Below are 25367 nucleotides of genomic sequence, written 5' to 3' on the forward strand. Positions count from 1 at the left end.
GGGATGGAACCCAGAGCCCCACATGCTAAGCAAGCACCCTACCATTAAGCCACACCTCCATTCCTTATTTCGTTTCTTAAAGGACAAAAATTGTGTATATTTATGAATCAACACTTTCTATGATTTTGATAATGCTTAATTTCTCTCTTTCAAAGGCTGTACTAACCCACTCCTCCGCCATATACGTGTGAGAGGAATGCTAATTCCTTGAAAATTCCATAATCCTGGCATTTTAAACTCATTTCAGGAGTTCAATCTTTGTCCCTTTTCTTAGGGCAATCACTTCCGGAGGCAGGAGGGACCGAGGACTGGATCCCGCTCTTCACCAGACTGCCAGCAGGTGGCGCTGCCGCCCCGGCGGCTCCGACACTCCCCGCACCGCCTTGGGCGCCGGAGAAAAGAAAAAGAGCAGGAAGGGAAATTGAGCGCTTCTCTTGGAAGAAAGAAACTCAACTTGGTAAAGCCGTCCGCAGGGTTTTGAAACAATGCTGGGAAGAAGGGGCTTTCTGGAAAAAAGGCCGGGAAAGTGCCGAAGCTTCGCTACCCTTGTAACTGCACCCCCCAGTATTTGTTGGGGAGCCCCCCGGGTGACTCGCGCTTGGGGTTCAGGATCGCGCCTTCCCCCCTTCTGCCCCGTCCTCTTCCTGCATCCCAGGAGCTCCAGCAGGAGGAAGGAGGCCGCTGTCCTCGTCGTAGCGTTCGCCGCCCCTCCACCTTTCATAAGGGAAACCCTTGTCTCTCCAAAAAGGAGCTGGCAGCGCCCGGGAGGGGCTGCATTTAGCCTCTGAGGACACCGCAGGGAAGCCCTGGGCCTGGAGGCCAGGCGCCTCCCCAGGACCCACCTCCCTTCTTTTGGGGACCCAGAGAGTGCAGGTAGCGGGGTTCCTATCCCTCTGCCTACTGCACTTGCAGATGGGAAGAACACCCACAGGGACGCTCACCTCCACTGTAGCTGTCACTAGTAGATACCAACGCCCAGTCCAGGGACTGTCCAGAAACATGGGTTGAACGAATAACTAAAAGGGAGGAAAGAGAAGAGGAGGGATGGGAAAAAAAGAGAAATTTCTTTCCTTTCTGACAAGAGTGTAAATGGGTAAGGACCACTTAACGCTGGGTACCTTGGCTCACGCCTGTAATCCCACCAGCTCCGGAGGCTGAGGCAGGAGGATAGAGTTCAAAGCCAGCCTCAGCAATTTAGCGAGGCCTTTAGCAACTTAGGGAGGCCCTAATCAACTTAGTGAGACCCTGTCTCAAAATAAAATATTTTTAAAAAGGGGGTCCTGTGGGGCTGCAAATTAGTGCAGCCACTCTGGAAAGCAGTGTGGAGATTCCTTAGAAAACTTAGAATGGACCTACCATTTGACCCAGCTATCCCACTCCTCGGCCTATACCCAAAGGACTTAAAATCAGCATACTACAGAGATACAGCCACATCAATGTTCATAGCGGCTCAATTCACAATAGCCAGACTATGGAACCAACCTAGATGCCCTTCAATTGGTGAATGGATAAAGAAACTGTGGTATATATATACAATGGAATATTACTCAGCCATAAAGAATAATAAAATTATGGCATTTGCAGGCAAATGGATGAAATTGGAGAATATCATGCTAAGTGAGATAAGCCAATCTCAAAAATCCAAAAGACGAATGATCTCACTGATAAGTGGATGATGACACATAATGGGGGCTGGGAGGGGGGCAAGAATAGAGGAAGGAGGGACTGTATAGAGGGAAAGAGAGGTGGGAGGGGTGGGGGGTAAGGAAAAAAATAACGGAATGAATCAAACATCATTATTCTATGTAAATGTATGAATATGCAAATGGTATGCTGTTACTCCATGTACAGACAGAAACAACATGTATCCCATTTGTTTACAATAAAAAATAAATAAATAAATTTTTTAAAAAAGGGGGGTCCTGGGGATGTAGCTCAGTGGCTAAGTGCCCCTGGGTTCAATCCCTGGTACTAAAAACAAACAAAAAAACACTTAGCACTTAGCATCATCTCCCAAGGCTGGAGGTAAGCTTCCCTAGAGACCATGAGAATCCACTGCAAGGAAAGTGCCCCACAGAGGCCAGCATGTCCACCCAAAACACCAGCTAGAATTTCAGAGTAGGGCTCTCGCCAGTAACTGTGCCCACTCGGGAACAACCCGAATGCCCATTGTGTACATTGTGGAATATTTGTCGATAGGTCACAGTCACGAATGTAAACACTGCACATAATGAGGAGGTGAATCTCACAGGCATGATGGAGCCAGGGAAGGCAGACCAGGGCTCAGCTCTGGCGAGTCAAGAGCAGGTCAAACCAATGACAGTGTTTAAGAAACCTTATTTAGATGGCAAAACTTCTGTCCAAGTATCAGTCAGGGTTCTCCAGAGAAACAGAATCGACAGGGTACAGAGAAAGAGAGAGAGAGAGAGAGAGAGAGAGAATGATTTACTACACTGACCCCCATGACTACAGAAGACGAGAACCCCCACAGTCTGCTTCTGCAAGCTGTTGACCTGGGAAAGGTGGTGGTGTGCCCAGGACGTCTGGCCACAGAGGGCAGGAGGTTGATGGGCAGCTCAGCAGTCAGACAGGAGAGGTGAATCCAACCTTCCTCCACGTTTTTATTCTCTCAGGCTCTTGAAGGGCTAGGTGACACTCATCCCCATCTGGGAGGGTCACCTGCTTTGCCCCACCCTACAGTTTCCATGCCAACCTCTTCCAGAATCATCCTCATAGACACACCCAGAAAAAAATGTGTAATCAGATACCTGGGCATCCTGTAGCCCAGGTAAGCCCATATAAAATTAATCATCACAAATCTAAGGAAACAAGAAAGGCAGGAAGGGTCACAATAAAAGCCCAGATGGTGGCTCTTGCTTGCAGGGGAGTGAGGAGGCTTTGGTGGGGAGGATGGCGGGGACTCTCAGAGGTTAGGGAGGCCCATTATGTCTCAGCCTGGGGTCCTGGGCTCAGGGGTATTTGCTTGCTAATAATTTGCTAAGCAGTACACTTCATTTCATGCACTTCTCTCTGGGTGGCATATTTCAAAATAAAAATATTTTAATAAAAGTATAAATGGATTCGACAAATATGAATTCACTATCCGTTAGGCACTGCTATGGTTTAGATAGGTGTTGGAGGCTTGGTTCCCAGCTCATGGCACTACTGGGAGGTGATGGAATCTTGCAGACGCAGGGCCTGGTGGGAGCAGGTGAGGGTACCGGGGCATGCTCTAGAAGGGCAGCCCCTTCCTCCTCCTCTCTTTCATGTTCCAGCCACCAGATGAATGGCGTTGCCACGTGCTGCTGCTTTGATGAGCTGCCTTGTCATAGGCCCGGAAGCAGCAGGGCCAACCAACCATGAACAGGAACCTCCCAAACTGTGAGCCAAAATAAACCTTTTCTCCGTATAAGCTGCTCCTCTCAGGTATCTGTTATAGTAACGGAAAGCTGACTAACACAGATAGCAAGTACCATGGCAGTCAGAGCTGGACTTTGAACCTGAGGCTTCTGCCCCCAGCTGTGCTGCCTCCCAGTGCTGCAGAGGTGATGGCTGGGTGGGGTGACCAAATGAACCCAAGGCCTCAGCTTAGGGAATGATCCAGAACAAGGCACTTCATACCTGCCCAGCTGGCACAGTATTTGCTCTGGTCCACATTTTCTCTGACCTCCAGGAACAAATCAGGAAGGACAATCAATCAGGGAAGGCACCGGTGGGTCCTCAGAGGTGCCTCGTTAAACCAAGAGTGTGTGGCACGCTGCAGGGGTGGCGCCAGTTCTTCCTCCCGCCCACCTCCATGCCATTTGCCCCATCCCCTGACAGTTCCCTTCTGGGAAGAGACAGGGTCAATTTCCCATCCCTGAGTGCAGCAGTCCAGGACCCCAGACTGTGAGGCAGAAGGGATGGTGTGCCGGCCTCCAATCAAGAGACCTCGGGGACTTCACTCACCCTTGTTCTGCAGTTGTCATGAGAACATGCTCGGGTGTCCTGCTGGGGACACTTGATGAAATGACACACGGAGCCAAGTTAAGGGCAGCTGAGATATCCAGCAGCCAGCCGACTCCAGACATGTAGCCAAACTCAGTCAAGATCAGCCAGCTCCCGGAGAGATGATTCGTGAACTCTCACCAAAGTCATCACTTTAAGTCACTGAGTCTTGGGGATGCTTGTTCCTGAATATAGCTGACTGACACATTGCGGACATCTGTGACATCTGGGGACTTGTTGGAAGGCTCTCTAAAAGGAGCTGTCCGGCTGAGAAGTGACCAGTGCCAGTTGTCCCCATGCCTCGCCTTCCCTGGATTCTCTCAGAAGCTCCAAGTAGCCTGGATGTCAACGTCCCTGCTGTGACTACCCATGCCTGGTATGGAGAGAGCGCTCATGCCAGGTCCTGGGTTCAGCTCCTCACAGACCCACCCCACTTACCCCTACAACAGCCCTGCGAGGTGGGCACTGTTACCCCCCCCCCATTTTACAGATGAGGAAACCGAGGGCGGGACGTTAGCTGACCAGCTCGAAGTCACATTTTATAAGAGGCAGCACTGGGATCTGACTTCAGAGCCTGGGCTTACCCACTGTGCCGTCCTGCCTGCCATCCCAGCCAGCCCCTGGGAGCACCTCCGCAGTGTCAGGACACCAAGGCTGGGGTCCTCTACAGAGGGCGCTCCCGCCTGCTGATTGCCTTCTGGCCACCAGACCACGAGGCGCCCCCGTGAAGATCACCCTCAGCAGCATGGTGTCCGGAAGAGCACTATTCCCGAGGATTAGGGTCCAACCTAGAGGACCCAACGGGCGGAAAGGAAGCTCTGCGACTGCTTTCAAGCAGGACAAAGCTGCTGAATAGCGTCCGTCATTCTGCTGGAAAGGCTAGGGACATCTGGTAGGAGGGGGTGCAGAGCTGACCCAGTGACCTCTTTAGGTCATGCCCTCTAGGGGACAGTGGGACCCCTCTCCCTTTCCTTATTCCTTTTGCTTCCTGGCCACGAGGGGAATTATTTTCCTCCCTTGCTCCCCGCTCCCAGGAGCCTAAAACAAAGAGTCTGCCTGATCACAGTCTGGAGCCTCTGAAACCATGAGCCAAAATAAATCTTTTTTCTTTCTGAGTCAATTACTCAGGTATTTTGTTACAGTGACAGAAAGCTGACTAATAGCCCATCTCCCCTGGGAAATCATCTCAGGGACACTTTGGGACCCAGCTCACTACCTTCTCTGCAGTCCCATAGGATCTTATGCTTGTTTTAGTCTTTTTTCACCACTATCTTGAAATTTTTAATAATTTTTAAACAAGGGTCCCACCTGATCATTTTGCACCAGGGCTGATAAATTGTGTCACCTGTCCTGGAATCTGGTAGATAAGAGACGCTCAACTAATGATTGGATCATCCCACAACTTCCCTGGACCCTGGCCCCCTAAAAGAAATAACTCCTGAGAAGCTGGGCCAGGACCCAACCAGGCCTCAACCAAGACACTGAAAGGGAAGACTGCCAGGGTGGGCAGGGTATGGGCGGGGAGCCCAGGCCCAACCTGAGTTCTCTGACTGCTCCTCTCATGCCTCTGTCCCTGGGCCCAGGACATACTTCGGAAATGATGGCAGCACAGCCCTGGAGCCAGGAGGGCTGCCGAGATCCCAGAGTGAGGGGAGTGGACAGGCTCAGGAAAATCTCCCCCTCCAACCTGCTCTCAGGAGATGTGCTCAACTCCCACGCTGGGCACACCTGGCTGGCCAGGTGCACCCCTGGAGTCTGGCACCAGGAGAGGCCTGCAACTGGTCTGGCCAGCCTGCCCAGGGATCCTTCCTTAAGCCCCCTGAGCCCCCGGGGATGGATCAAGCCCTTTCTTCTTTTGACTGGAGGTTGGAGGTTCGGAGGTTGAACCCGGGGCTTGCTCCTGTCGGGCAGGTGTTCTGCCAGGGACCACAGCCTCTGTTGTGGTCCCTGGGCCTCTGCTGTTAAGAGGGATCTGGTTTCCTCTAAGCTGCTTCCAGCGGCAACAGTATCTTGCTAGAATTTACTGGCCGGCTGCTTTTGTTGCATTTATATCTATAGCTATCTTTCTTATTATGGACGGATACGGTTTTCCCCAGCTCATGAGTGGCAAGGGTATAAACCTTCCTTAGGAAATTAAGTTTTACATTTGGGAAAAAAATGTTCAGAAAAAAAAAAAAAAGCAGAAATTGGGAAGTAAGTCAGGGAAATTTGGGGGTTGGACCCTGACAAAGAATGGACTGGGGCTCAGAAAGGGAAGGGACAAGGATGGAGGCGTGCAAGGTGACACCAGATATCTTCTTGCAGGCCACCTAGACCAAAGGTGGGCTGCGCTTTCCTTCCAGAATCCCTTCCGCCGAGGCTCCCCTCCCCCACCTCGGGGTCCCTTGGCCCGTTTTAAAAATAACCCCGGAGCTGCAGGAGGGGGTGGGGCGCGCCCTCCCTAACTGCGCTCAGACAAGCAAGGGTGGAGGCTGAAAATCTTGTTCCTGCTCCGAAACTGCCAGCCGCAGCCCTTCCCACCGGGAGCTCGGCAAAGCTCCACAGGCTGTGTTTTAAATACTCTTTCTCCTTTTGCTGTGATCAAAGGAATTGCTTGTTCCCCTGATAGGTGACAAAAGATGTCAGAGAGACTAACGAGGGAGAAGGCGGTTGCCGCCCTCTTCCTTTTGCCTGGAGGAAGGAGAATTCCAGGCCATCCTAGGCTGGAGTTAGGGGATGGGTGTGGAGATAAGGTGGGGGCTCCTGGCGGGGGCGGAGAGGGGGATCCTGGGCAGGCTGATAATTTGGCGCCAGTAGTGGACATCAGTTGGGTGGCCCCCAGATCCATTCTCGCTTCTCCTGGGCAGAGCTCCCCAATTACCTGCGCTTCTGGGAACCGCCCTGCAGGGGGCGCTGACTCCACCCCAGCTCTGAGATTGCGCGGCATTCGGGCCAGTCCATGGGAATCCTGTCACTCCCGGCCATGGTGATTCATTCTGAGGTGGTCATGTGGAAAAACCAGGACCAAAGAGAAGCAATCTTGAGGTTCTTTCAGACCCACTTCTGAAAGAGCACCACTTTCTGAGGTATTCATCTCTCCAAGGCCAGCAGGAATGATTCTGATTGTAAATGCTGCTGGATCCAGCCATACCTGACGGCCTTGGATCATCCAGCAGCCAGCAGGTCCCACTGTACAGTGCTAGCCTGGAGCTGCCAAGAAGCTTGCCCAAGAGTAAATGAGAAAATGAAGCCCAAAATATGTAGTGAGAAATGGAAAGACACTGAGTCCTGATGATCTTAAGCTCCTAGATTGAGCTGCACCTGAATGCAGATCAGTAAGATCTTTTTGGCTTAGCTAGTTGAGGTTTTTTCCTCTATTCATAAAAAGCTATTTTATGATCATCTTTTAGCACTTGAGCATATGTCTTCGGGCACTTCCCTCCCTCCTACAGTGTCCCTTTTCTTGTCCCCCAAGAACCTGGCCTGGCTTCCTCCACCGAGCCTCATTGCTAGGCTTAATTTCAGCGACTCCCAGGCTCACCTCACCACACGCTGGAAGAACCGCTGTTAGAGGGCCTGAATCCAGATGGGACAGTGACACCTGCTCGGGGGACGCCAGAGGGCGGGTTCCTGGTGCAGGTCCCAGCTTCGTGGCTGTTTGTCTGCACGCCTCCCCACACAAGGATGGCCCCAGAAACAGACCAAAAGTGTCACCCTGTGACTCCCACAACCTAGGTCACTCTCCCTGAACTTCACAGTCATTTTACAGTTTCAGGAACTAAGACAGTAGAAACAAGGGACATCTGACCCTCCTACTTGCAGCCCCTCATCTTGACACACAGTACTTTCCCTCCACCTTTCAACAAGGAGAAGGGGGACTGAGTACTGACAACACTGATTACAGATGCTGCTGGATCCAGCCATACCTGAAGGTCCTGGACCATTCAGGAGCCTCTAAATCCTCTTTTAGGCTTAATTCAGGTTGAACTGGGAGTTTGTCCCTTGTGACCAAAAAGAGCCCTGATTATATAACTGCCTTCAAATCTGAGGGACTGTGCACCACGATAGCAACTACCCCCAGCTTAGCCCCAGAGGTCAGGAAGAAGACCTATCACAGGGAATGCATGCATTTCATAGGCCTCCCCAGTTATCTAGGTGGGTTAGAGTACCCGGAAACAGCCAGAGGGAAGGCTGGCAGTATGAGGATGTGGTAGAGCCCAGGAAGCAGAGGAGGGGGTACAAATGCCAAGTCAAGCAGTCCCTGGAAGAGGGGCTGGCCTCTGAGACTAGACCACCACTGCTTCAGACCAGTGGTCCTAAAGTGTGGCCCCTGGACCAGCAGCAGCAGCGCCACCTGGAAACCAGTTATGAATGCAAATCCTCCACCCGGCCTCAGTAACCCCGAGGCCTTTTTCCATAGGCCTGCACCAAACAAGGTGGCGAAACAAGAAATGGCCACCACCCTGGTGTCCCTCTGCCTTAGTGGCCTCCTGGGGCACCACCTCCACCAAGTTGCCCCCCTGCAGCATCTGGCAGGCTAGCCAAAGTCCTGACTCTAGGCCTCCCCTCTCCCTAACTCCAGGCCAGTAACTGGGCCTCGGGGACAGGCCAGGTTCTGAGGCCTTTGCCTAAATCTGACTGCAGACAGCAAACTGAAACCTCAGAGGCTTAACACAGCACGGGGGACTTTATCACGCCCACAAAGTCCAGAGCCAGCGGGATGCCTCTCCAGGAAGACTTTCTTTCATGCTTTGGCTCAGCAAACCCAGCGCTTCTCTCCCACATCCCTGTCAGGTCACCACGTCTCTGTCCCTTGAGCTCTAGGAACACTGGTTCTTCCACACTTCCACTCAGGCGATAGCAGCCCCATGGCCCTGTGTGGCTAAGGGGGCTGGACACATCAGAGCCCTGGAGGACCTGCAGGAATCCCTGCTCTCTGCCCAACACCAGCGGCAGTCCGCTCTGCCACCTCCCCTGGCTCACCCATCCCCCCACCAAATACCTGCTGAGGACCCACTTAGAGCAGATCCTGCGCTCGGGTCTGAGTCCGCCGCAAGGGGCAGGCTAGGCCTCAGTCCTCACAGAGCTGACAGTGGAGAAGAGGAGGACCAGGCAGACCCTCACCCAGGGTCTCCGGGTCTCCAGTCCCATGCTCCTTCGTGTTAACAGCATCTCCAGCCTTCCCGACTCACAGGCTACGTTTACTCAGCTCCCACCTTTGAATAGCCTCAGTTTTCTCCTCTGTACAATGGAGATAATCCGGATTCCATTCTCCCACCCCGTGGTTCAAGTCTTTTCAGCGACACCCCCTTCCTCTCTGGGTGGGTGACCCTGAAACTTTTCCCTCAAACTTTTAAATTTTCTTTGAGAAGGCGGGGATGAAGAGGAAGCCACCCAGTCACAGCCAAGGTTAGCAAAGCCTGGTCTTGAGCCAACTTGGTCTCCTGAAGACAACCTGAGCCAGCCCGGACGGGCTTCCACAGCATCCCAGAAACTGGCTCCTAGTTTAGGTTGTCCCAGAAGGACCACAGGGGCCGCCCTGCCACTCAGGACCCAGACAGCCCTGGCTCCAAGTCCCTCACCACCCGGTGCCCCTCTGCCATACGTAGAGGTGGTTGCCACAGGACCCAGAAAGGCCACCACTGCCACCATTAGAAAACTGATCCTGAGTTGCTGATTAAAAGCAGGAGGGGGTTTTAATCAGAAGGGGCCATATGCTATTTAACCAAAGATGAAAGCTCACATGATAAGCGTCATCTCCGAAAGGATGTCGTTAGAGGAAGAGCAGAACAGCAAGTGGCATCTTTTATCATTCCAGCAGCCCCTTGCCATGCTCTCCTGAGGGGCTTTGAGGAGCATCTGGGCTCTGTCTATTATGCAGCACTTACGATGTCATTGTGTGTGACGCTGGCTCCCGGGCCCAAGCCGTGCTAAACTTCTAAATATACAATGAATGCCTATTAATTATAGTTTTCAAATCAGCAAAATGATCCTTCATTAACGTAATTGCCTCTTCTGTTTTATCAGGAAATTGTATTCGCTCTGTTCATAATCCCTGCATCTGAAGCAGGGGGCGTGGGATGCTTGGTGGACTGGTTATGGGAAGACCTGCCTGTTCCCCTGCCATCTCGAAACCCCCACCCGATTCCACTTCTCCATAAGCTGGGAAGCCACAGAGAGTCTCTGGAATGTTCCACAGCATTGTGTGAGCTGGCGGGGGCTGGCATGGGTGCTGGGAGATGGCGAAGGATGTGGGGCTGGGCAGCTGCCTTCCATAGTACCTGGTCAGGCTGCATCTAAGCCAGTGTGTTCTGGGCCATGTGAACAGGAAACTGTGAGCTGGCCTTCTGCACAGCTTTGGACTGTGTACAGCCTGGTACTCACTTTGGCAGCCTGGGGATCACCCCTGCTCACACTAGCCAGTGGCTCATGGCATAATTAACCCCCTAGCAGAGATGCACAACTAAGATTTACAAAAGGAGAACTGAGTCCCTTAAAACCACAGAGCAATCTGGCTGCCATGCTGGGTCTCCCACTAGGCTCATCTAACTCCCCAAGCCACCCTCCCCCTGGGTGGGCATAAGTGAGAGGGGCACTGTTCAGGGATTTTCACTCCTCACCTCCTCAGCCTGGCTGGTGCGCCACCTCCCCACTGCTTGTGGGCATGGCCACGTGACTTGCTCTGGCCAATGGGATGGGAGCCAATGGGATGAGCTTGGGCATGTGACTTATTTTAACCAATGGGATGGGAGCCAATGGGATGGGCTTGCCCACATGATTCACTTTGGCCGATAAGAGAGGAGTCAATGTGAAGGCCTTGGTCATGCGCTTCATTTTGGCCAATGGGATGAGAGTGGATATGAGAGTGGATAGCCACTGCTTCTTGGGTGGTCAAGAGTTGCTTGAAGAAGGGAAGGAGGAAGGAAGGGCAAGGAGAGAGAGAGAGTCAGAGGCAAGAAGCTTTGACCTGATTGGCCAAATGCTTAGGCAGATCCCACGCCCTCCCAGCGTTACCTTCTCCATCTGTGAGATGGGTATGAGGGAACCTGCCTCCTAGCAGTGCTGAGGACCAAATGGGCAGTGCTTTGTCCAAGGGTTACATTGCCTCCATGGGATTTGGAGTCAGGGCCTCTCAGAGCCCAGAGCAAGGAAGCACCTGCCTCCCCAGCCTCGCTCCACGGGTTCACGAGCACGTGGGCGCTCAGAGCCCTTGGTCCGTTTTAGAGAGTGTGAATCGCCTGCCGCTTCCCCACCCACCATCTTGGTTCCATGCACTTATTTTCAATCCCATGACCTCATCCCATGGATGCCTCATTCACGGCTGAGCACTGAGGACAAGGGAGCAGCTGTGCCATGGGACATGGGTGAAAGGCCCTGCAGGGGTCAGGCAGGGCTCCCTGGAGGACCCTGGTAATGAGACACGTCATGACCCACGACACTGGAGGTTTCAGCTGTGGCCACCAGGGGCAGGTCTGTGGGTCCTCACATCACCCTAATTGCACCTTATCTTCCTGCCAGTTCCCAAGGCCTTCCACAGCCCAGCAGGAAGTGAGGGGTGTCAACACCCCAGAAGCACCCCCAAGACTCAGGCTAGGACCAGGAGACATGTGCTCCAGCGTTTCTTCCCCTAGGAGCCCCCTGCTCTTGTCCTAGAGGGCCACTGCCCCCCGCAGCAACCTCAGCACCACACCTGCCCCTCTGGCTCCCGCAGGTACCCCTCTCACTGGCTCCTCTACCAACTCTGCCCCCAAGTCCTCACTCGGGCTCTGCTTGGGGAGCCCAGGCTGAGACCAAGGAGCCGGTGAGGGAAGGAACAGGCCATGCATGGAGAAGCAGCAGTGTTTTCCAGAATGGACGACACAGGCGAGTCCTCCACGGTTCAGGGACTGTCAGGAGCTCAGCTCAGCAGGAAGTGGGGGGCGGAGAGAGGCTGGGAAAGGGCCTGCTCTGCTGGGCTGAGTGCTGGGCCCTTGTCCCAAGGGCAACAGGCTGGGTCTGCAGCAGGGAACCCCTGGTCAGACAGGTGTCGTGAAAGTGCTCTCTGTCTGCAGAGCTGGGACTGAAAGGAAGGAGAAAGCCAAGGAGAGCCGTCCTCAGGCCAAGGAGCGCTAACAGGGCTCCCTACTAGGGACGAGCAGCTGGGACCCAGGGGCGGTAGCACTGAAACCTTTTTAGGATGCGGAGCCCAAGGTCTTGGTAACTGGGCTGGGATGAGGGCGAAGGAGTCAAGGATGAACCCTGAGCTTCCAGTGTGGTAGATTGTCACGCCATTTGCCCAACAGGTTTTGGGGTAGGATGATGGGTTTTGCGGGACATGTATTTGGATGTCCTTGACGGCAGCCTAGAGGGGGTCCCTGAGGCCTTGGGGGTCCATGAGACCCCAGGAGGCAAGTCCCCCGGAAAGATGAGGGGGACAGGGATAAGAGCTGAGCAAGGTCATTGTTCCTTAAACTTTCTATTTTAAAGTAATTGCAGGTTGACAGGAAGTTGCAAAGGTATCACAGAGGTCCCTTGTACCCACGTGTGACACCATCATAGAACGAGGGTTAGGCAAAGCTGACTGCTGCACGTGGCCCAGGGGCTGGGGAAATGGAACAGTGGGAGTTCAGGAAGCCATTTCCCTTTGGATTCGGTTTGGCAGCAAGAAGGTTCAAAGGAGCGAGCAGCGGCTTTCTCCCTGGAAGAGCAGTCTAAAAGCCCGAATAGAGGTCCTGCTCTTCCAAGTCCTCAGGGACGCTGGCTTCTTCTCGCCACTTCGCCATCGCTAGGGTGCTGTCTTCTGTATCATCCTCAAAGAAAAGGACAGAAGACACCCTGTCCCTGGAACGCCCCTCGAGTCCCCAGGAACCTGGCCAGGGCAAGGGAACAAGCAGCGCAGGCCTGGGGCAGGAACGCCCTGGTAAACCAGCAGAATGCCGACTCTCTCCGGTACGCTGGAGCGAGGCGAGCAGGTGTGGTGGGCAGAAGGCTGCTGTTTCGCACGTGCACCAGGGTAGCTGGGGGTGCTGGCCAGGCGAGGAGCAAAGCTAGCAAGTGTGGACGGATGGTGTCACTGCTTCCCTTTCCCTGGGATGCCTGGGGTGGATCAGAACACCACACAGAGGAAGTGCCCACCCAGGAGCTGCTCTCCAGCAAGGTGCCGGAGGCATTGCTTGCAACAGAGGTACACCTGCTCACCCAGTCCCACCAGACTGTTTGAGGAGGCACCTGTTCATCCCATTGCCACTGGATCGCCCCAGTAAGCCTTCCTCCATAAACATATCTCTTATGCCACCTCCAGGTGTCTTCCTTGGTCACTGGGCAGTCCATCCCACTGCCCTACCTAGCACAACTGGGTGGTAGTCAGCACATGTTTGTCCTTATGGTCCAAAACCGTGGCTAGGATTCCAGGCATCACATCTGCTTTCCATGCTGCAGAATGGAAGAAGTGATAGGGAAGAAAAGAGATGACGACAGAAATAATCTAGCCATCTTCAGGGAAGATACTTACTCTAGACCACACGATACTTACTCTAGACCAGAATTTGGTTGCAAGAGTCTAAGAAGACTATTCTTTACTCTTCAAAAGTTCTATTACCCAGGAAGAAAGGGAACACAGACACAGGGGAGCGGCAGCAGCCAGTGCACACAGTCCGAGGACAAAGGGTGCTCTGAAAGGCAGGGCATGGCCAGCCCCCTGAAAAAGAGCCAGCAAGTCAAGGGAAGTAGCTACTGGAACGTCCAGTGGGGTCAGGGACAAGAAAGCCAGTGGCGACTTGGTGGGGCTATTGACAACTGTCTGTCTGACCCCAGAGTCCTTGAGTCTGCTTTTCCCAAGTGGGCAGGACAGAAAGACAGAGGTGGTGGAGACGAGGGTATTAGCAGAGGAGGGAAATCCAGACCACCCTGGCATGAGAGTGAGCAGGAATTGAGAGGAGGAGCAGAAGGTGGACGCCAGGGAGCCAGCCAGTGGGAGGAACCAGGGGCTTGTGAGAGGAGGGTAGATTTTTCTGAGGCAGACACTCAGTGGGGCCAGGAGGGAGTGGCTACAGACGAAAGGAAAAGGAGGTCTCTGTGGAAGCAGATGTCACAGAGACCTGGGGTCCAGGCAAGTGGGGAATCCCCTAGGACACTGCTGGAGTGCCAGGTAGAGGCCAAGGCTGACTCCCTGGAGTCCTCCCCAGTGCCTCCCACACCATCCCCATCGGCTGCCTAAAGACCTTGACCATTCTCAAGGTCACTGTGACTCCAGACCCAAAACTCAGATGGTTCCCCAGGAATTCCCGGGAAGATGTCTGAACCTTGGCCTCCGATCCCCTCCGAGACACTGAGCCTCACGCCCTGAGCTGTGAGCAGCAGCCACCCCACAGTGGCTGGCTCGCATCCCTGCACGAGCCGCTGGTCCCGCTTCAACTGCCAGGGCCGGCCACTCTGCCAAAGCCTCCATCTGGCCACTGAGCTCCCTGTGCCCAGGTGCAGGAGCGGCCCTCCACCAGCGACTGGCGGGCTGGTGGACGATGCCAGCGCTCCGGAGAGCTCTGAGGGGAGCCCGGGGCCCCCCGGGCGCCCAGCGGGAATAGCTGCAGTGCTCAGAGTCCTCCCTCGGGCTCCGTTCCCCACTCTCCCCAGGGTAGCTCCCCAAAATAAATGGACTCGCACCCACATCCTCCTCTCAGGATCTTCTGAGAAGAACTAAACTTGCCAGTGCTCAGGGTCACCCCGCGTCTCTCCCTGAGGTCTCGGGCTGGTGGCAGGTCGCCATGAGAGCCCCTCAGTTGCTCCTCAGCAGTCCTCCTGGGGGTCATCTTGGCTGGAATAGGGCCACATGACCTGTCCTGAGCCAATCACAGGCAAAGGTGCTAGTTGTGCCCAGCCTGGCTTAGACCAGTCACCTCGGGGGCAGAAAGGATGCTGGGGTCAAGAACACAGAACGTCCTTTCCCTCCCGGTGTGACTCTTCCATGCAGGTGTGTAAAGCTGTTAACCACAGCTGGTTGCCCTCCATGCCAACCAGTTCCCTTTTCTCACCCGGTCTCATTCATCCTGTCATTTATCGAGTGTTTACTGCGTCCCTAGGCATGTGCCTGACCCGCGTGTTGCCATCTGGACTGCTGACCCGTCAGGCCTGCACCTTCCTCCAGGAGGCCTCTCTCGGTTTCCCCAAACCCTGGGATCCATCCGACCTCTGAGCCCCGTGGGCAATCCCCGCGCCCGCGCTGCCCTGACTGGCACCAAAGTGTCTTTGTGTCCCCATTATCCGTGAGAGCTCCGAGAGAGAGGAGGCTGCGTCCCCCGGGGCTAAGCCACCGTGGCCCGTCCAGCAGCCCCCGCCCCCACCTGCCACACGCTGGCCGCCGCCTTATGTCTCTCCCATCAATTTCTTATTTCATAAAAATCAATTTCTGTCCCGTTTTCACCGTGTACATGAAAGACTGTGGCATCAATTAGCCTCCGTTCTCGTCCTCCCTCCCTCCTTTCTCCTCCTCGTCTTTTTTGGAAACCTCTTTGTAGGGAAAATCTCATATTTCAGCAATTTGCATTATCCACACACTCAGCTTTGAAGTTCTAAGTTATGGTAAGAAAAGGACCCACTTATCTGCCCATAAAAAATGTTCAAAGCTTATAAATTCCCTGAAACAGATGTACATTATCATTGGATTTGCCTTTCTTTTTGCTAGAGCATGCCTAATAGAGCTCCGGCCGCCCCCTGGCCCCCGCCCCCGCCCCTGTGAGCATCTTGTCTCCGCAGAAGCCCGCTCCCCACTGGGCCAGGCGGACTTCAAAGGTCCCGGGCTGTCTGCGAGAAGCAAAGCACAAAGTGGGAACATAGGGGCCTTTTAAATCCCCCACGTTTAAGTCAATATCAGGCCTGCCTGCCTTCCCCTCTCCCGGCAGAGGGACAGAAGTCAGCTGCTCCTCTCCTGCCTCCAGGAGCGCCAATTCAGCAATCACCAGCCAGGCGAAGCCGGGCTGCGCCCTCTCCGGGCCACCTCGGCCCTCTCTCTCTCTCTCCTTCCCACTTTTCTTTTCCTTGCTTCCTCCACTGAAGATGTCATTCAGCAGCAGGGGAGGTGCTGCTCATCCCAGATGGAGACGGTGGACCCGGAGCACTTTGAAGGATAAGGATGTCACATGCAACTTGTCCCACCCATCATTGGAGCATCCTACGAGAGCCCCCTGCAGTTTCCAGTCCCTTCTCCACACAGTGGTCAGTGTCACATCCGGTCTCCCCCTGCTGACCCTCCAACTTTTTGATGCTTCTCTCGGGGTAAAGAGCAAACTGTCCACCATGGCCCCCCAGACCCTGCCCACCCTGGGCATTATTGTTGTCACCTGCACTCAGCCATCCTGACCTCCAGTTGTTCACCCAATGGTGCATCCTCCCTCCACCTCAGGGCCTTTGCACAAGCTGTCCCCTCTACATGGCAGATTCCTCCTCAACCTTGTGCTTCCTGGAGAGTCCCTCTCCTGCCCCCAATCTCAATTACATCCCCTCTGTTATTCCCTCACATGTCTCCCCAGAAGCTATCACCGTGGATAACAATGTAACTTTTGTTTGACAGCTTTCCCCCTACAAGATCCCAAATGCCAGGTAGATAGAAATGATATCTGAGGGACTCAGAAATAGAAGTAGCTCAGTTGGTAGAGTGCTCGCTTTGCATGTACAAGGCCCTGGGTTCAAATCCTAACACCACCAAAAAACAAAAAAAGAAATGATTTCTGTTTTGCTTAGTGCTGAGCACATAGTAGTTGATCACTAAATATTCAAAAACATGAATGGGCAAAAGACCCTGAGATGAACATGGAATGGGTGTGGTGATCCAGGGAGAGGCTAGCTAGGTCTGAGCAGGCCCTCTCCAAAAATATTCAGGTCATTCTTTGCTGTGCCCAAATCTCGCCCAGAAGTTCAATTTGGTAGCTTCTTACAACCAGTGGGTAGTCACATTCCAGAAACTGACTTGCACAGCAGTGGTACATTTAAATGCCAAATTCTTTCCCCAGGAGGAAGGAATGAAGGAAGGAAGAGAGGGAGGGAGGGAGTGGGGAGGAAGGGTCACACTGAAATATTTTGGCCAGGAATTTCTGAACCAAATCACAATCAGATGCTGCTTTTTGAGGACAGAGGAAATGGAGTCAAATGACCTCAGCTAAGATAGCCAGGGCCCCCTCCATCTGGAGAGGATCTGGTTTGGGGACCTGGACAGTGCTGAGAGCCCACAGGCTGGCACCACCAATGCCAGCCCTTTCCTCCACATCCCCCAGAATGTCCTGTAGATTCCAGGATTTTAGTCACTGCAAATACTGCTGCTCCTGTCTGGTGGCAGTCAACATGCTAATGAGTCTGGGCCCTGAGATCCCACAAGAGGAACGCGGCCCTGCCCGTTTGTGTTTATAAACCCAGTCACCAGAAGCACCGATGCCCACAGCAGGTCGCGTGCAGGTCAGGAACAAGTAGTTACCAAGCGCCTATCTTTGCTGGGCCCTTGGGATTGTGAAATAATCTGGTGAACTGGATGGAGCTTCGGTGGAAACCAAATAATCAGAGGCATCAACAAGTACATACAGAGGAGCCTTGTGAGATGCAGAAGCTGGATTTGTGAACCCACCTACTCTCCAAAATTCATCTGCAACTGCAAAACCACTACTCGTGGTTTTTCGCGGTCGTTCGCAGTCACGGGCAGAGCTATAGAAATCTGATTGCCTGGCCGCACATTCCCAGCCGAGGGGGACCAGGGCTCTTGTCTCATGAACAAACGTCCTTTTCACGGTCTATTTAGTGGTTTGCTCTTTATGATAGTCCCAGGCCTGGGGCTGAGGTGCTGCTGGTGTCCTGGGCACAAGGAGGCTGCGAGGCGCCGTCTGGAGAAAATGCACGTGTTAGATGCACTTGGTTCAGGCAGGAGACAGCACTGCAGGCAGAGCTCCCGTGCAGGAAGCACTAGTCACACTGAGCAAGGTGACTTTAAACAGCACACATCAAACTAGGTTATGCGTCACATGCCTGATGCAGTGCTGTGACCTGAGGCCGGCAGGAGCCCGGCCCTGCCCTTCCCCTGGGGGCGATGGCGCAGTGTTCGCTAATTCAGCATTCGAGCGACTCCTAGGACACAAGCACCCAGTGGGTGACGGTAGTCACAAATGCGACTGGCATTGTGAGTGAAGGGCGCCGGAGGCACCATGGCAGCCCAGGGCCTCAGCCAGGCCAGCAGCGCAGCTCACCGGGTGCCCCCTCACGCCTCCCTGGGCCTGGCTGGAGTCGGACGGGCCCTGTCCGTCTCCGTGGGCGCCCACTGGCTTATGAGGAAGGAGGGCCAAGTGGCTAAGAGCTCGTCCCCATGGACAGGTGTCACACTGGGTCTAACTCCACCTCGCACCAGCCAAGGGTCTGGCGTGTGGATTGGCTGGACGGTGGCCTCATTGGTTTCCTCCCAAGGCTGATGTAAGGACACATAGGCCAAGCATACAGTAGGTGGCCCATAAGTGGTAGACAAGGCCATCTAGACTCCTCGGCATCCTAGGGCTCGGGTTGGGCCAGATTCCTCGAGGGCGGGGGCCTCCCCAGACGTGGGGCAGCCGAACGGTTCCAAAGGCCTCCCCTTCTTGAAGGAGACTTCGGGACAGCAGCCGGCCACTGCCTGGCCCTGTCAGCGCTCAGAGCTGTCACCCACAGGGTCCAGCTTCACAGCGGAAGGGAACACATCATCTAAAAGTGGGGTTTGGAGCTCTGAGAGGAAAGGGGCTTGTCCAAGTCCACCCGACCAAATCAGGCCTGGAAGGAATGGGGAGACCCTGTGACCTTGGAAAATCAGCAGGCAGGTGGACCGGCTGAAGGTCATGGCAGAGATGGCGCCACAGCAGCTGACCCCTGGGGGGCTCTGCAACCTGTCAGGACAGCCCCTTCCCCAAAACCCTCTGCGGGCACAGTCTCCTAGCAGCAGCTGCTGTGTACGGGGGGCCTGCTACGTGCCAGACTCTGCGGGCAGCTTCGTGCCCCTCCTCCCATTAAAGCAGATCCTCACAACAGCTCAGCCAAGGGGGGACTCTGATGAGCCCCGTGGAGAAGAAAACCAAGGCACATAGAGGCCAGGTCACTGTCCAATGTCACAAAGCTTGTAAGTGGCAGAACTAGGATCCAAAGTCCACACTGTCACCCATGGGCCCCTCCCTCAGCCCCAAGCCTGCATTCTGTGGCCTGGCTTTTGGATCCGTCACCTCTTCAAGCTCTAATCACTCAACCAAGCGTGCAGGATCCAAGACATCAGATGCCACAGGCTCCCAGAGCGTACGGGGCTACGTCCTCCAAACTGTAGAAGTTACAGCCCGTGCCTGTGCTGGACAGGGCAGTGCTGGGTCCCCTCGTGGCCACCCTGGGCCTCTGCAGACCAGCACTCTTTCTGTTCCCCTCTCCAAGGTAGCAAGGGTATCCATCCAAGGAGCTCCATGTGTGAGAACCTCCTCTCATGTTTCTTGCCTGGCTTAAATCTCCAAAGACCCTGGAGCTGAAGCCACTCAGGCCTCAGTGGGCCCACTTTACAGGAAAATAAACTGAGGCTCAGAGGGGTGAAGCCACTGACCACAGTCAGCAGCTCACAGTGGCACTGCCAGAGGGACTCCAGGCATCCTCGGTGGTACGTTTCCCCCCACCTTTGCATAGGTAAGGAGGGTGGAGCAGAACTCACACAGGCGGAGACCCTTCACCAGAGGCCCCACCTAAGGGAGGGATGAGGGTATGTGGTAAGTGAGGCTCCCCAGGATGCCCCCCAAAGCCCTCCCATGAAAATCCTTCCATGTACCAAACACCCCCTTGGCCATTCTCTCTATAACCCTCCACTAAACAGGTTGTTTTTAATTGGTGCCATTGACCCCCGAAGACTTAGAGGTGAGGGACACAGGGGTCGTGAACTGGAAGCCAAGCCAAGGAGGACACAGGTAGACAGGAGGAAGGCCATTTGCAGGGGTGAACGATGCTCAGCTCTTCCAGACCATTCTCATGGACCATGAACCTGGAAATGTGATCTTATTTTCTCATTTCTATAAGAAAAGTAAAAAAAAAAAAAAAAAAATTCTAGATTTTTAGGCAAAGCTGCGGGGCCATGCTAGGTTTGGTCCCAGCCATCAGAGGGTTGGCTCCTGGGTTGATGGGCGGCAACCGGAAGGAGAGGGGTGGGCCAGAGGTCCAGACCCTGCAGCTTCTTGGGCAGAGTGACTGGGCAAATCGAGCCCAGCCCTGCCTCCATCCTGCCCCGATCCCTCTGCCAGGCATCAAGGGACGTGACCAACTGCTGGACCAGCAGACAGGACCCAAATGGCCGGGGCTGCAGCTGGGCCCACCCATACAAGCAGGACCACCACGGCTTCTGCAGTCTTGACCTTGACAGAGGCCATGCAAGGCCCTGTCCAAACATCACGGAGGCCGACTCCAGGAGCCTCAGCCGGCAGCTGAGGCCACAGGCTGGAAAGAGGCCTGCGAGGGGACCTGGCTGAGCAGCAGGCACGTCATCAAGCTGGACCACATCCCTCCCTCAGCTCAGACCGCCCAGCTCTAGAATGGGAAGACCCCTCCTGCCTTACCCCGATTCACTGTTCAAAAGCACAATACACCTGTGACCAAATTTTCACTGATTTCAGGGGTGGGGGACACTAAAACAACACAATGAAGGATTTTTCTTTTTAAATAAACTAATTAGACCTTCCTTTAAAAAAAAAAAAAAAGTTTTTCTCTAAACCCTAAGAGACTACAAGTTGTTTTTCTTTTGTATCCTTAGTTAGCAAAATTAAAAGTTGGCGGTGTTGTGTTACTTTCCCAAACTTATTTGAAATGTCCCTGCTCCGTAAAATCCTAAATCAAGGCCTCACGGGCAGGCAGGTGTCAGACTCCATGGCCCACCAATCCCTCTGGAATGGGAACCTTCCATCCCCTCCCTCCCACCTCCCCTCCCCTCCCATTCCCTCTCTTCCATTTATTAACCACCTACTGTATGCCCCACCCTAATGAGAGAGCGGCCCCTCGGGAGAGGTTCTTCCTGCAGGGCTTTGCAGGCCAGGAGGACGCACCCCTCACACCAGGGCTCTGATCCCCTCTGCCCACCACTGCCCTCTGCCTGAGCACCACCTAAGGTGGCTCCAGGAAGTGAGGCCTCGCTGGAAAGGAGAAGCGTGGAGACCCGTTTTGATGAACTCATCCAGAATTTTCCCATCAGAAATATCTAAGAGAGCTGCTCAGTGGCACAGGGAGACTCAGAGCCAGGTGGAGTGGAAGCAATCCTTCCAGTGCCTGGGTCCCCTGAGGCCGAGGTCCTTCCTGCTTGTCACCCTGCGGCCTCAGTGATGGCCCAGAGGGTCCAGTCATTCTCCCCATGCTGTTCTCAGGCCCCGCAGTTCCCTGCGGCTGTGTGCTCTAAGCCTCTAGTGGCCTCCCCAGCTACCTCTCTCCCCTGACGGGGACTGGGGAAGGCTCTCTGAAGGGGGCGCCTGGAGGTGAACCCCAAAGCAGACACTCATAGGGGCAGGGCAGGACCCTATAAGCCTGGGTCTACAGTGCAGCCATGTGGGACCATTGGTGACCTGGCCAAGCTTCTTCCCCAACGCCGGCCTTGGCCGAGCCCCAAGGCCGTCAGAGCCTGCGGAGGGAGGATTGCGAGAGCTTGCTCACATCACCATGATTCCAGGTCTCTGTGAGCCAAGGGAGGGCAGGGACTGGGTGGCCCACACACCAGGGGTCCCTCAGGCCACCCTAGTTGGAAGACATTCAGTCTCACTAAATCTGCCTCCCCCAGGGTGCCTGCGGTTTTAAGATAAGGGGGAGAGGTGGGTTACTCAGGGGCCAGACGGCAGAGCATCTAGGAAAAGAACACAGGCAGCACACAGAGGAGGACCAGGGGCTCTCTCTGCCTCCCCTGCCACTTTAAGACACATGCCAGAGGCATAGCCTCTGCTCACTTCAAGGGGTAGGCACTGGGGTTCTCAGACTATGGTCCATGGGCCCAACTGCAACACCATTTCCTGGGCACAGGGAGCTCATTAAAAGTGCTAACCACTGCATCTCCCCGCCACACCTAATCTCTGGGGCGGGACCGGGTGTCTGCATTTAACATGCTCTCTGGGAGACTCTGACACCCAGCTTCTGGAGCTGGGTGTTTTCTTAAAAGGGTGTTCTAAGGTCATCTGGGGGAAATGCAAGGGTCTTACCCTAGCCATACAGGATGTCACGCAGGAGACTGAAGCATCTTAATGCCCGGGCCACACCCAGACACGGGAATCAGCACCATCAGAGGTGAGACCCAGGTACCAGTCTTTGAAAGAATTCTCCCCAGGAGATTATGAAATGCGGATGGGAATTCCTGGTTGCAGCGCCTGCTCTGCCCTCCCCAGCTGCTGCCGACAGACTGGTCTATACCAAAGTCACACCTAGGCTCACACATCCACTGGGGACCCTCTTGTCTCTGCCAGGCTCACAGACAAAGTGTACCAGGATTCTTCTACCATGTGGGAAAAGCGGAGAGAGGAGGACCCGTCCACACCATCAGCTGAGAATAGGGCTTCTAAGCAGACTCTGCCTTCTTCCTCGGCTTCTGCTACTGGGAAGCGGTTCTCGCCCATCCCTTCCCAGGCTGGAGGAAGACGTGGGCTGCAGGATGACCCTGCAGGGAAATTCCCGAACCAGGAAAATCACTGGGAGGCCTCAGCCTTGGGAAGTTAAGAAGCGGAGGGGTTGGGTTCAGAGGCGTGCTGGCTTGAGAAGTGATGAGACCTTAGCCCCCAAGAAAGGGTGTGACAACAAAGGGAGGTGATAAGATAAAGCTTAATGACAGGGAGGGGCGCTCTGGGCGTGGCTATGGGGACTTAATAAGCAGGTAGCTGAACCCGCTGTCTGTTTTGCCAAAATCAATCTGGAGCTTGTGAGGAGAAGGGTCCTGGGGGAGGCAAGGCAGGGACCCTGAGGGTGGCTAAGGAACAGAGTGCACAGGGGGCAGGCTGCTGTGGTGTCTCGCGGGCGCGTGGTCGGGCATCTGCTGCGTGGCAGGTGGCCCCATCTTCGGCAAGGTGCCGAGGGTAATGGGTGACACTCAGCCCACCCCAGCACACTCAGGGCTGGCTTTCACTCCCCGGAGGACCGCGCCTCCAGGGAGCCGGTTATTAGCGCAGCTTCTGTCAATACTGGCACTGAGGCGGGGGCCTCCCACTGCCACCTCTGCGGCTGCCCACCCTCTGCTCAGGCACGGTTCAAGCTCTGGATGCTGAGAAAGTGGGGAAAGTCAAAGAAATGGCCCCAGTCTGTACCCTTTGCCAGAAAAGTGTAATCGCATGACTGGGCATCTGGGTAGTGGCCACCAGGAGCTCCCGACCCTCCTTGCTGCAGCCTCCTTGAGCCCGGTGTCCTCAGTGCCCAGTGACAAGTCAGAGAAAACAGGGCAGTGTCCTGCCAACCAGCTCTGCTGTGGGTCTGAGGCTGGCAAAGCCAGGAGTCCTGTCTCCCTACAACAGCTCCGGGTCCCGGGAGCACCACCCCATGCTCAGGACTCAGGGCCAGGGAAGCAGCAGCCGTCCTGGGCACTGGGGATCCGAGGACAAGCAGCACCCAACATAGTGCCCACCCAGCCTGCGGGAGAGTGTGCTCAAAGCCACAAAGGCGTCCGCCTCTTGGTGCTTTTCCTTCTTCCTTTACCCTTCCTCCCTTCCCCGCCCTCCTTCCCCCTTTCTCTTTTCTTCCTTCAATTTCTAAAGAATTGGCACAACCACTTGGAGGTCACTTCTGATAGCATCAACGTTGAAATCACACTAGCTCTGGAGCACAGCAGTTCTGTGTCGACACCTTCCTGTCACCAGTGCTCTTGGGGGACACTGAGACAAAGCACATACAAGACCCTCCGTGCAGTGTGTCTGCCGCAGCCCAGGGTGAGAGATGACCCGCATGGTGGCTTCCAAGGGGTGACAGCACTTCTAAGCAATAGAAGGCCAACAGCTGTTCCAGAGAAGGGGACAGAGCCCGGTGACAGTGGGGGGGGGGTGTCTCTCCAAATATATTAGGTTGCAGGGAAAAAGGACTGAGTTATGAACACTATGCTGCTCCTGTGTAAAAATAAAAGGGCGGGTTGGGAGGGGATTAGGCAGTAACTGAAGAGTTTTCATTCTTAAAAATAGATCTGAAATAAATATTGCAAAAGAGCAGCATTTATAAACTCTGGGTGGCATGCTCAGTTACTGGTACAGGCTTTTGCTTCAAACTTTATGTTTGCAATGTTTTAAAAATTAACAAAATTTGAATGGGGAGGTGTTTTATAGAAATGCATTTATTCTGGGAACGAAGGACGGCTAACACTGCGTAGCGCTCACAAAAGGGAAAGGGGAAAGGAGGCCCAGCGTTTCACTTGAAGCCCAGAGCCGTGAAGAGGGGCTGGACATGACCCCAGCAGCCGCACCACAACCCCAGGGAGCTGCGTGGAGACTGGGCGGTGGGACAAAAGGACACCGACTTGTTACTGTGCTTTTTTGGTGCTGTTGGGATTGTTTACATGCTCACGTTTCTGTTTTTAAAAAACGAGGTTTGAAAGTTGGGTCAATCAGTTACCAAGAAAGAGCAGAGTCCTGACAGGTGGGCACCAGGGGCCTCCTCGGAGGCCAAGGACCCCAGCTCCCTGGTCAGTGCCCAGTGTCCTAGCACCTCTGGGCCGGAGCGTCCTTAGTTTCCTCTGCTCAGCACCCATCCCAGCTGCCTTCAGGAGCTGACCAGCACCCCTGCCGCGGTGGACATGTGACCCCAGAGGGGTCATGGTTCAGAGAAGGGCACCTGATCTAAGCCCAGCCAATCAGAAAACTTTCCTTTTGGTCATGGAACCCAGAGTGCCAAGGGCCAGGGTCCCCTGCCACAGCATGTCTCAGGGTCCAAATCCAGAGAGGGAGGGACAAGGACCGAGCTCAGCTTGGGACACACCTGGATGCCACCATCTCATCCCCCAGGTTTGGTCACATTCGCCACAGTCTGAGTTGGATCCTAATGGAACAGAAACCCATGACCTCAAGCAAGGAAGTCCAAACTGGGGGGTTCGCCTCTCATGGTGCTTACCAGACCCTGGGAAGACTGCAGCCCCCAGCACTGCCTCCTACTGTGTGGCCTCGAGAGAGTTGCTTAACCTTTCTGAGTCTCAAGATGTGCTGCCTGAGCTTCCACCACCTGTCTCAGGATTGTCCTGGGGATTGTCTTCACCCAGTCCCAGGGACATTAGCAACTAGAGACCTTTCTAAAAGGGGGACTGCAGCTGCTCACTGACCCCTCCAACCCCAGCTGGAGGCTCTGGAGGGAGGATCCCAGCTGCAGCAAAAGCAGCCGGAGGGCAGAGGCTGGAGTCCAGATTCACTGCCTACTCCTAAGAATGCCCACAGGACCCACATCCACAAGCTCCCCGGCTCCTGCTCCTGGTGGCC

At 54.6% G+C, this 25367-nt stretch overlaps 1 pseudogene across 1 annotated transcript in view; it reads left to right on the top strand.

Annotated features, from left to right (window-relative positions):
* LOC306647773 (NADH dehydrogenase [ubiquinone] 1 alpha subcomplex subunit 1-like) overlaps nucleotides 1-25367 on the top strand; it is a 442780-nt pseudogene that overhangs the window by 15197 nt on the left and 402216 nt on the right. The gene's annotated exons all lie outside the window — the stretch shown is intronic.

Source organism: Sciurus vulgaris, assembly GCF_902686455.1.
Source record: "Sciurus vulgaris genome assembly, chromosome: 17".
NCBI lineage: Eukaryota > Metazoa > Chordata > Mammalia > Rodentia > Sciuridae > Sciurus > Sciurus vulgaris.